Genomic DNA, 13,153 nt, shown 5'->3' on the forward strand with positions numbered 1-13,153 from the left:
GAACTAAATGTTGGGAGGGAGATTGGCTTAGAATCATGAGGGGCCAACTCTCAACCTAAACCCAAATCACTAGCAGTTGTCAATCAATGATCTTATTCTAAGCCAACTAAGAGACCTGAGTGGTATTATTGGGGAGGTAACACAATGTTCACTATACATGACTCTTCACTTACATCTGAATATTTAAATATGTATGTCTGGGTTGTTAAAAAAAATTGTATGTGTGTTGTAAGGAAATGGTCCAGTTTCATTCTTCTGCATGTGGCTGTCCAATTTTCCCAACACCATTTGTTGAAGAGACTGTCTTTTTTTCCATTGGACATTCTTTCCTGCTTTGTCGAAGATTAGGTGACCATAGAGTTGAGGGTCCATTTCTGGGCTCTCTATTCTGTTCCACTGATCTATGTGTCTGTTTTTGTGCCAGTACCATACTGTCTTGATGATGACAGCTTTGTAATGGAGCTTGAAGTCCGGAATTGTGATGCACTGGGTGTTATATGCAAACAATGAATCATAGAACAGTACATCAAAAACTAATGATGTAATGTATGGTGATTAACATCACATAATAAAGAAAAAATTAAAAAAAGAAAGGACAAAAATTGTATGGTGATGGATGGTAACTAGACTTATGCTGATCATTTTTTAGTTATATAAATATCAAAGTATAATGTACCTCTGAAACTTATTTATACCAATTTCAATAACAAAAACTCAATTTCTTTAAACTATTGTTTTTAAACATAATTGATGCTTGTCATTTCTTTTTGAGGTTACTCTCAAAAGTGATATTTAACAGGGAAACAGAATTAAACTGTACACTTTATCACATAGATGATTATTTTAAAGATTTTTTTTGGGGGGGAAGGAAGTGAGCAAGAGAGTAGGCATGGGGAGAGGGGCAGAGGGAGAAGGAAAAGCAGACTTCCCTGCTGAGCAGGGAGCCCAACATGGGGCTTGATCCCAGGACCCTAGGATCATGACCTGAGCCAAAGGCAAATGCTTAACTGACTGAGCCACCCAGGCACCCCCACATAGATGATTATTTTAAATTCATTTTAGTATCATAAAGAACATACTTTTTAAAATATAAAAATCTAAAAATACAATATAAAACATCTAATTTGAACAAACATACTCTCCAGTTTGGTATGAATGGTTAACACTAATGAACCAACTTTAAGAAAGTAGCTACAAAGTAAAGACACGCACTTGCTTTGGAATGACTGATTCTTGCAAAATGTTGATTATTTAATGTAGAAAATACAAGTGAAACAGGTTTAATTTTTTTTTTATTTTTTTCTCTCTTAAGATTTCTTCTCATATTTAATCTGAAGATGAAAGATTAAGGATTCAAAAGTCAAGCATTATAAAATAAGGATGAGTTCATTAGAATACATTAAATTGGAAGTGTTTTCATTCAAGATATTTTGGTAATTTGTTTCTTCCAGGTAAGCCTGTTTATTATGTTAGTAGCAAAGGTAAGTTACTATAAAATAGTTACTTCACAGAAATAAACTTTTCCAATAAACTCACAAGCTCAAAAAAATCAATTTGTGCTATACAAAATATTATCTTTTTTAGTGATTTATAATTTACAAGGCACATTCACAAACAGTGTCTTATTTGCTTCCTGTAAAAGCCCATTTAAGATAAGCTGGCAGAATTAAATACCAAATGATTTACAGACTACTGAGCTCTGCTTCTAACAAATTCCTAGATCTCTACAATACTACTGGAGCTTGCTCATCAGAGTTAAGACTTACAAATGTCTCATGATAATAGCATTTCGATGAAAATCTACTTCATGTTAAGCTCAGGAGGAATCTAAATTTACCAACTTGTTATTCCCTGAGTTCCTGGCTTTGTAGTAGAAACAAATTATTCTTCATATTTACAGATGAGAAAATGGAGAATCTGAGGGATTAAATTATGTAAGGTAACAATACTAGGAAGCAGAGCTGAAACTTGAATTTAGACCATTAATTCTCCATCTAGAGCTCCTTCTTTTACCATCACATCCTTTTACGCCTCCCATTTACAGGTTTGAAGAGAATTTATTATTCTGTCACATACAAAATTACCAGACAAACTTTGGGCAACACCTGTACACATAAGATGTGGGCTTCTTTAATGGTAACACAGAGAAGAACTAGAGAAAGAATAAAAATCAAAGGTATGAGAAAATGAAAAGAATTATTGCAGATAGATCTAGATAGGGGATACAAAGCAATTAAGCCAATAACTCCTACCTGCTTAATCATAAATTCTGCCATTAGGGAACCTACGCTAGATCAGCAAAGAACAAAACTGATTCCACTTCTATACAGCTTCCCTCTAAAGTAGCTTTCCACTAGCTGAGAGTTGAATGAAGGACAGGGATTTTGTGAGACTTTTACCAAGAAAAGTGAAATCACTTATTTCAGACTTGAAATGTTTAAAAGGAAACGCACCCTAAAACCTATGACCAGAATAGAATGTTCACTGTTTCTACCCCATGGGGAATTCTTTGTTACCTGAAGCTTCTTAATGAGAAATTGACCCTTTCTCCCAGGTGAGACAAAGGATAAATGCCATTGATATGGCAGTAAGTAGAAATATGATCCTGGCAGAATATAAACGTACTGGAGGAGTGAAAAGTGGCTTGAATGTATAATTACAGATAGACACTTGAGTAAAAAAGGTAAGGAAAAGCAGCCATTTTGCTTCTCCTGGCTGCGCATAATTGACCATAGGATTACTGGGACAAAAGTTAAGATGCAGCTTAGTAAGCATCCATTGGATTTATATAAGAGGGAAGATATTCAGGTATAATGTAACAGGGTCATGAGTTGAGTAAATAAACAATGAGAATTCCTCATCCAAATCCAATTCCCAGGTCAGTTCACATACCACACTATGGGCCTTTAATGAAATAGAGCCTGGAGGGGCACCTGGGTGGCTCAGTTGTTAAGCGTCTGCCTTCGGCTCAGGTCATGATCCCAGGGTCCTGGGATCCAGCCCCGCGTCAGGCTCACTGCTCCACGGGAGGCCTGCTTCTCCTTCTCCCACTCCCCCTGCTTGTGTTCCCTCTCTCGCTGTGTCTCTCTCAGTCAAATAAATAAATAAAATCTTAAAAAAAAAAAAAAAAAAAGAAATAGAGCCTGGAAACTCTTTAAGATGAAATTTGCAGTTATTTTACAAGCAGCCCCTGTGAATCTTTCTCCAAGTCTTCTTTAAAGAGATCTCAACTCATTTAAGATAAACTGGCAGAATTAAATACCAAATGATTTGTAGACTATTGAGCACTGTTTATAACAAATTCCTAGATCTCTATGAAATTATTGAGCTTACTCATCACTGAGACTTAGAAATGTCTCATGAGAATACCATTTTTTTATTATGTTATGTTAATCACCATACATCACATCATTAGCTTTTGATGTAGTGTTCCATGATTCATTGTTTGCACATAACACCCAGTGCTCCATTCAGTATGTGTCCTCTTTAATACCCATCACCAGGCTAACCCATCCCCCTACACCCCTCCCCTCTAGAACCCGCAGTTTGTTTCTCAGAGTCCGTAGTCTCTCATGGTTCGTGTCCCCCTCCGATTTCCCCCCTTCATTTTTCCCTTCCTACTATCTTTTTTTTTTTTTTTTTTAACATATAATGTATTATTTGTTTCAGAGGTACAGGTCTTTGATTCAAGAGTCTTACACAATTCACAGCACTCACCATAGCACATACCCTCCCCAATGTCTATCACCCAGCCACCCCATCCCTCCCACCCCCCACCACTCCAGCAACCCTCAGTTTGTCTCGTTGAGATTAAGAATTCCTCATATCAGTGAGATCATATGATACATGTCTTTCTCTGATTGACTTATTTCGCTCAGCATAATACCCTCCAGTTCCATCCATGTCATTGCAAATAGCAAGATTTCATTCCTTTTGATGGCTGCATAATATTCCATTGTGTGTGTGTGTGTGTGTGTGTGTGTGTGTGTGTGTACTACATCTTCTTTATCCATTCATCTGTTGATGGACATCTTGGCTCTTTCCATAGTTTGGCTATTATAAGAACATATTACGAGCAACTCTATGCCAGCAAATTAGATAATCTGGAAGAAATGTATGCATTCCTAGGGATGTATAAACTACCAAAACTGAACCGGGAAGAAAAAGAAAACCTGAACAGACCTATAACCACTAAGGAAATTAAAGCAGTAATCAAAAATCTCCGGGGAGGGTATGTGCTATTGTGAGCACTGTGAATTGTGTAAGACTGATGAATCACAAACCTTTACCTCTGAAACAAATAATACATTATATGTTAAAAAAAAAAAAAAAAAAAAGAAGAAGAAGAAGAAGATAGCAGGAGGGGAAGAATGAAGGGGGGAAATCGGAGGGGTAGACGAACCATGAGAGACTATGGAGTCTGAGAAACAAACTGAGGGTTCTAGAGGGGAGGGAGTGGGGGGATGGGTTAGCCTGGTGATGGGTATTAAAGAGGGCACATACTGCATGGAGCACTGGGTGTTATATGCAAACAATGAATCATGGAACACATCAAAAACTAATGAGGTAATGTATGGTGATTAACATAACATAATAAAATAAATAAATAAATAAATAAATAAATAAAAATCTCCCAACAAACAAAAGCCCAGGGCCAGATGGCCCCCAGGGGAATTCTACCAAACATTTAAAGAAAAATTAATACCTATTCTTCTGAAACTGTTCCAAAAAAGAGAATATCATTTTGATGAAAATCTACTTCATGTTAAGCTCAAGAGGTATCTAAATTTACCAACCTGTTATTCCCCGAATTCCCGATTTTGTAGTAGAAACAAAATTTGTTGAGCGCCTTTTATGATCTTCACAATGGTTTCCCAGCTTGTGAAGTCAGTGTTATAACTGAAGAGAGAACCCATCCACGCATACAACCTTCTCCCTACCTAAACAGAAAATCGAGTAGCAAATTACCATGGTTCTGGAACGTGTCATTGACTGGTCCAAGTATCAAATTAGAGATGCAGGAGTGGTCATCCTCACTTTCATTTAACTTTCTTGAATGCATTCATGGAAGACAGATAATTCTTGGGGAAAGGGAGAGGAATTTACTATAAGTTTAATGAGTTAGTGTCTCCAATTCCCTATGTTGTTCCATATATAGTCTTCTTACTGGTGTAACTTAATACAGGGATTTTTTTTTCTTTTCTCTCCTATGCAGCACAGTGACCTGGAGAATTATTTTCCTGTTCTTATAAATAAATGTTTGCTTTTACCTGACAAGAAGAGCAGTATACCTTCAGGGTCATAACTCTCAAATACATCAATTCTGAAGCATTAGATCATATTCAGACTGAAGTGTCTATGAAACATTTTTTTTTTTTTTTATCTATTACATTGATGATTTCATTTTAGGATATCATGCTGCTATGTTCTAAAGTTTAAGAAGTACAAATATCCTAAATTGCTTGTTAATATACATATGTATGTAGAATATAAATTATCAGAAAATAAAAGTGTCTTTCAGTTACTTTATCAGTTGTGGTGATACGAATAATGCTAGGATATTTCCTCCAAGAAAAAGAGCAAGTTACTGTTTCTTACATCTCTATAAAAAAATTGCAATTGATGGATCTCTAGACTTTGGAGAAAATATATATACTATTTGGGTTTGTGCTTCAACCCACAGATCACTTGGACTCCTAAGTTTTCTTCTTTGAGTGGAGCTCCTAGGAAGGGAAGTTTTACATATTAGTTCAGGCTCAAGTAGTCACAAAACTGCCATTTGGCTTCTATGACCCTGCTGATGTTTGGCTTCAAGAGTGCATGGTGGTTATAAATTCTACAAAATTCTATAGATAGCCACTGTAATTCATACAGTTTTATAGCAAAGCATGTCTTCTGGAACAAGTTATTGCTTTCCCTCTGAGAAGTAGTTTTTGACCCCCGTCTAGTCATAAACTTGATCATGAGATATCAGGACACCAAGAAAGTCGAATTCCCCTTTCTGGGAATTCAGTATAATCTGATTGATCTAATCAAATTAATTGAACATGCCTAGCCACTACCTATTATTGGGTTGAGTGTTATCATCAGTTTTTTGGCTTGGGGGAGGTCCTAAATGCACAAATAAGTTGCAGAAGCATGTGAGTCTCATTCTCCACATGCCTACTTGTATCTTACTGATACCCCTCCCTCAACCTATTATCTGTGATCTTACAGTAAGACTCCTATGTTGAGTTGACTGACAGAGGAGGAAATATACCTGGTTTACAAAAGATATTTATAGGTGTACCAAATAAGGTTGAATACACAGTGCCCCTATAAATGCAGAATGTGCTATCCTTTCGTTCTAAGAAATGGCACCTCTTTTTTTTTTTTAAGATTTTATTTATTTATTTAATAGAGACAGATAGTGACAGAGATAGCGAGAAAGAGCACAAGCAGGGGGAGAGGCAAAGGGAGAGGGAGAAGCAGGCTCCCTGTGGAGCAGGGAACCGGACATGGGGCTCAATCCCAGGACCCCAGGATCACGACCTGAGCCGAAGGCAGATGCTTAACGACTGAGCCACCCAGGCACCCCAATGGCACCTCTTTTAATTAGGCAGAGCATAACTGGCAATGTGTTTTTCATAATGGCCCAGACTTAACATGATATGTTAAACCAGCTGGTAATAGCCTGCTGATTAGATCAAGGTGATTCTGAAGGTCTGTGCGGAAGAGAAATAAGGAAGTCCTTCCTTCAGTTAAAATCTAAGCAAAGTAAATTATTGTCTACTTTTCAAGAAAGCATAGGTAAGAATAATAGCCAATTAATATGCATTGGATCAATGCTTTGGCTAGATATTCAGAGACTTTGAAAAAGATTCAAGAAGTTGGAAAATTGTTGACAAGAAAGTTTTGTAAGATATAATGGGATAGACTATAGCATGCAACCAGAAGGATGAAGAAATATTTGCACAACATATGAAATTTCACCCCACTTTTGCAGAAGCAAAAGTAAACAAAATGATCTGTTTCCCAAATATCATACAGCCACCTTTCCCTACTAGCCCACTTGCCAAATGGGCTCATGAAAAGAGACAGTAACAGAAAGCATATAAGCTATGTTTGAACTCGAACAAGGACTTTACCCATACAAAAGTGATACCACTTTTTGATGCAATTTTTGAGTAGCATTGACTGACTTGGGACCCCAGTATTTTATAATACTTTATAACAGCACTGAGACTTTCAATGCAGTTTGATTACATTGGGTCATTTTCTTCATGGATAGAGGAGGAAGTTATTTTTTTCTTATAGAAAAACATTTTTTTTAATGTATAATTATTTCCCTGCCTGTCATATTATCTGCCAGTATTTTCACTTCTGTATTTATTGAATGCCCTCTACAATCATGACTTCCACCACTAATACCAGCACTGTATCTGATCAGAGGAACTCCAGAAGTGTACATCTGTCCCTTCTGCTTTCTCAGGATAAGGAGCAGCAATACTCTGATCAAAGGTAGCCCTGGACTAGTAGGGGAAAGAAAAGCAGTAACCCCTCTTGTACTAGAATTTTCTCAACTGGTCTTTGTAAGTCTTTGGATGTGAGAACATTTCTTGGTTCCTTTTTCTATATGGGTCTTTTCTTTCCCTGAAACCTCTCATGCAGCCCAGCAGGTAAGGGGGGAGGCCCCAGACTCTTTCCTTTCAGGAGAAAGCATCTCTCTCATTGCCTCTGAAGACCATTTATATATGAAGAAGGCCCAAAGAGTTAAAGAAAGGTAGCTGGTAAAATTACTTTAGGCCTGTTTCTAGTTTAAGCGAACAGGAATATTTTGCTTACTTATGAATCAAACCTGCCCACCAGGGAAGAGGAACAGAAAGAAGACCTCGCAGAGTTCAAAGGCCCCTAGTAAAAATGAAGCACATTAATTTCTTGGCATGGCCCTTACACTGGGAATTTTCAGTGATTATAAGCAGTCTGTATGGATTTAGGGATGCTCAGTCCTAACTATGTAAGTCATACAATCTCAGTGACATATGATACAGGTTATTTTCAAACCTACAACTCAATGTGGAGGCATACTTTTTTTTTCATAAAACATTTACTAATGTTTGTTGTAAATCACAAAGATAATAAACACAACTGCAGTAGCCAAATGTATAAACAGCCCTTGGAAATCAAGAAAAACAAGCAAAGAAAATTAAAAGAGTGTGTAGAATTAACCCTACTTTTCTAGCTGAACCAGATTAAATCCATTTCATTATATGAGGTCAAAACTAGTTAGGTTTTTCTTTATTTGTTTTTGCCTATTCTAATTACTTAACCATTTCTTTCAAATATAACTGAATACTATACACTTTTCAATGTCTCTTAGCTAATTAAACAAGTACATTAAGGAGTAAGAAGGTGAAAGGGAAAGAGGACAGAGCACTGAGAATGGAACACTGAAAAATAATTTTAAAAAGAATGTGCTTTATAAAATGAATTTATATTGTACTAAATTGTCTGTAGGTTTTTAAAAATAAGAACCATAATTTTAATTTAGCACCAACTATTATCTATGCAACCCAATTACAGAAATCCTATTAACTATTTAAATATTAACCTGTGTTTTAATCCCAAATCCCAACAACCTTTTTTTACATCTTTTTTCCCCTCTGCATTGCTTTCCCTTTTCTTCTCCCTTAAGGTGTTTTCCCCAATTCTCCTTCTGACTTGCCTGCTTAGGCCTCTCTCCTTACAAGCTGCAGTTTCTTCCTGTGTCTGTCTATAGAGACATACACCTTCTCCTCACCCACTCCCTTCCCTCTCTCACTCTCATACTCTCCCTTCCTTAACTATTCCTCTTTTTCCCTTCTCAACTACTTTTAAAAAGTTACATTCGTTTCTATTTCTCAGGGGAGGAAGAGTATGAGCTATTTGGGGACAGAGTACCAAGAAAAAAACAAACAAACAAACAAAAAACCTTTAACCTCTCCTCACCTGAAAATAATTGAAAATCTTCAGGAAATGACAGTATTTCAATTGTATTTTATATTGAGGTTTATGTTAAGGTCAGAAACTTGGCTGAAATTTTTCTTGCTTAAAGCAGGAGACTGAAAATGCCAACCTGTCACAGGTCTTTGGTTTGAATGTAATCTTAACTTCCCTGCGTTTCAGATACTCAAATTACTTAATATAAGTTTCTAATTAAACTGTTCCAAGTGTGATACATTTTGGATTGTGTAAAATCATCTCCATTTCCTGGCATTAAATGTAAAACTATCTCTGCCTGGAAGTGTCATCCCTTCCCTTTCTACAACAGACAACATATTTGACTATCATCCAGGGGGCACTTTCCCTAAAGTGAAACCTGGAAATGAAGTTTGTATCATTATCAACTATGTTGCATTTAAATTCAAAGGCTTTCCAGGCAGCTGTATAGAGAACATAAACTTGAAAAAAAAAAAAAAATCCTAGATCACCAAGTGTATTTGAAAGTTATAATTACAAATGACAGAAAAATTTCATGTAAGTGTAACAGCATTAATAAGGCCAATTTCTGTCATGTAGTGACAGCTTAAATACCATTAAAGCATACTATGCATACACTGTTTCATGATATTCATAGCTCCCTAGAAAAAATAAAAGCACAAATACTAGCCTGGGCTCCATCATCAAATCCTGGTGGCAGAAGCTCCAAAATAGTTCAGTGCAACCTGCTTGAGCTAACCATGGTTTAAGCAAAACTAAATTTGAATAGAGACATTTTACTATCACTTCTGCCACCTCTAATGTAAACTTCCACTCCCATTATCAACTCCAGCATCAATAAAATTACACCCCAAAATGGGAATGATTGTACGAATTCCCAAACACATACAAAATGAACATAACATGCACAACATCAATATAGTTATTATCATCTTATGTGGTAAACTAATTTTAACAAGTTTATTCAGTTTAATGACCTAGAGATATGGGGCAGAAAACAATGCTTTAGTTACACAAAAATATATAATTTTTGAGATTAAACAATTAAATGGACACAAAGCATTGCCTCAGAGTGTCCTTTCACAATGGTACCTAGAAGCTGTAATTTTTTTTTTAAAAGATTTTATTTGACAGAGAGAAAGAGAGCGTGCACAAGCAGGGGGAGCTGCAGGCAGAGGGAGAGGGAGAAGCAGGCTCCCCCCTGAGCAGGGAGCCCCACCTGGGGCTCGATCCCTGTACCCTGGGATTATGACCTGAGCCAAAGGCAGATGCTTATCTGACTGAGCAACCCAGGTGCCCCTAGAAGCTGTATTAGTAAAACTGTAATGTAACTTCATTTTCAGATATATCAACAAAGAAAGCAAGTGTTTTCTGAAGAAATTGGAGGGAAGATTTAATGCAGACTTTGGAACCAGATATTTGATTTATGACTTATGAGTAGTTATTTAGCTTCTGTAAGTTTTTGCTTTCTCACTTCTAAAACAGAAGTTAATAATATCTAATTTGCAGCTTGTTGTGAGAATTAAATATAATATTTGTAAAGCATCAGAAAATAACAGTGCTCAAAAATATTCTATTATATGATTATGAATTTATCATGATGAATACTATTACATTAATCTGAAGAAAATTATTTGAGGTTTCTAATAAATTGGAAAAAGGAGTTCAGTCAGTATCCATGTAAATCACACACACAATATTCAATCAAGTTAAAACTTTTATACTATCACTAATTTCAAAACAAAGCTATAAAACTTGAAAATCATTATTTTGAGGTGAATATAACATTTTAAAGTATGAATGCACTAAAAATAAGATGAGAACACAAATGTGTTGCCTTTTTGTTGTGATGTGAAATTTCTTAGAAATATATTTTTTAAAATCCTACTAAATGGATTGATGGAAAGCTCTACACTGACAAATGCTTTTCTGTGCATTAAACTAGGGTGCGGATAATATGATAAAGGCTAAAGGCTAAAAGTCACCTGAGCCAAACCTTTTTTTTTTTTTTAGATTTTTTTTTTTTTTAATTTATTTGAGAGAGCGCGTGCTCATGAGCTGGAGTGTGGAGGGGCAGAGTAAGAGGGAGAAGCTGACTCGCTTGCTGAGCGGGGAGCCCTGATGCCAGGCTGGATCCCAGGACTCTAGGATCATGACCTGAGCAAAAGGCAGATATTTAACCAACTCAGCCACCCAGGCACCCTGGTCTGACCTTGTCACAATTTGAGAATTCTGAATTAAAATCAATTTTTCTAACACAGGGAATTAGTGACATATTACACATGCATTAAATTTGTTTAACATACTCTTTTTATTCTAATTCTATAATGAGATACCCTAAAAAATATATTCCTCTATGAGTCTAATCAGCTTTTATGTCCACACATATGTAATGTATCTCATTAGTGTCTTCTGTTTTTAACATAATTAGGCTCCAACAAAGGAAGATAAGTAATGCTGTTTACTGAATTAGAGAAAAACCTATACGTCCATGGGCATAGACGAATTTCAGTGCTTCAGCTCCTGAAATAGTTCCAGCTTTCTGAGGCAAATTAGCTCTCTTAGATGGGCAGCTCAAAATCAGGACAGTCTCTAGAACTTTCTTCAGGGATACAATTCTTATTAGGATAGGACTCCAAGAAATTTTTATATGATGCACTTAAGTAAAGGAATAAGCTGAACAGTTGACCTGAGCTTACTTTGTGATATAGGCATGGGAAATTATAGGGAATAAAGCATTGAATAAAACATAGTTAACATTAAACAAAAATAAAAATTAAATACAAATTAAAAAATAACATAGCATGCATGACAAGTGGTAATGAATGCTACAGAGAGGGGAAAAAAAAAGACAGGACAGGAAAATAGGAAATACTGTGGTGAAGGGCTGTAATTCTAAATATGGCAGTCATGTAGGACACTAATGTGAGGTGATCCTTGAGCTAAGACACACTGGAGGCAAGGAACTGACCCATGAAGATACAGGGACAGGGGAGGCTTAAGCCTAAGCAAGAGCAAGAACAAAATTCCAGGGCAGGTGGTAGAAGGCGGCAGTGAGTTTGGTAAGTTTAAAAAAATAAAAAGGAGGCAGTGTGACTAGAGTGAATTGAATGAAAGTGGTGGGGAATGCTCATAAGATGATAGAAGATGATAGCTTTTGAAAAATATGCAGATACAGCTCGAGCAGATAGAACTGTTAGGTAGGTTTAGTGTACAGTTGCAAACAGAATAGAGAAGAATACATTTGCTTATTCTAGACCGCCTCAAAGTCACTCATCAGTATTAGTCTCTGTGCCTCTGAAAATGTCTTGGTCTCTCTTGTTTATTATATATCTTTCTATAAAATAATTTCCAAATATATTATGCAAATAATATATAATCTCCAATACACATATTTCATATTCACATTTGTAGTTCTACAGTTGAAATTACCACATACATTACCTGATAGCATGTAAATACTTAAGACAACCTACATTAAGTTTATAATCTTCCTTCCAACCTTCTCTTTTAGTAAATGAAATGGACATTGACATAGAAAATCCAACACCCATTCTATTTTTTTTTTAAAGTCAGAAAACCAAAACATATGGAATGCTTCATGAATTTACATGTCATCCTTGCTCAGGGGCCATGCTAAACTTCTCAATATCATTCCAATTTTAGTATATGTGCTGCCCAAGTGAGTACTCTCCTATTCTTTTTAATACCAGGCCCAGATTTTAGGGCTCATGCTTGCTGTTAATGAAAGTCAACATTTCTCTAGCCTCTTTTTCCATGAAGCTGGCAACATGGCCAAATTTTGGTGAATTACATGTGAGCAGAAGTGTTGTTTGGGTTTGGCTATTTAAGGTGAACCCACTCCATCTATATACTCCTGCTGTTACTTCTTCCTGCAATGAGGATATCATAAATGCAGTTCCTTAACTATAGTCTTAAACCATGGGATAAAAGCTTGAAAATGGGAGCTTTGTACTAGAATGGTGAAATAAAGAGATGGAATGTTTGATTCACTGATGATATTGCAGAAGAGCCACAATATCAGTTTTGGACTGCTTACCTAATATCTTTTATGTAAAATAAAATAAAATTAGCTTTCCCTTGTCTAACAATTTTTAGTTTGAATTTTTATGTTATAATGAGCTGAACATATATAAGGCATACAACCATTCCTTTACTGGCCCATATTTAGAGT

At 36.1% G+C, this 13,153-nt stretch overlaps 1 non-coding gene across 1 annotated transcript; it reads right to left on the reverse strand.

Annotated features, from left to right (window-relative positions):
- Positions 1–12,541: 12,541 nt before the first annotated feature.
- Positions 12,542–12,648, reverse strand: LOC123847197 (U6 spliceosomal RNA). The gene has a single exon (XR_006791449.1). It is a non-coding gene; the product is annotated as a U6 spliceosomal RNA (small nuclear RNA).
- Positions 12,649–13,153: the final 505 nt, after the last annotated feature.

The sequence above is a fragment of the Mirounga angustirostris genome, unplaced genomic scaffold (assembly GCF_029215605.1).
Source record: "Mirounga angustirostris isolate CCGP_5_RB_7025 unplaced genomic scaffold, mMirAng1.0.hap1 SCAF_6, whole genome shotgun sequence".
Taxonomy (NCBI): domain Eukaryota; kingdom Metazoa; phylum Chordata; class Mammalia; order Carnivora; family Phocidae; genus Mirounga; species Mirounga angustirostris.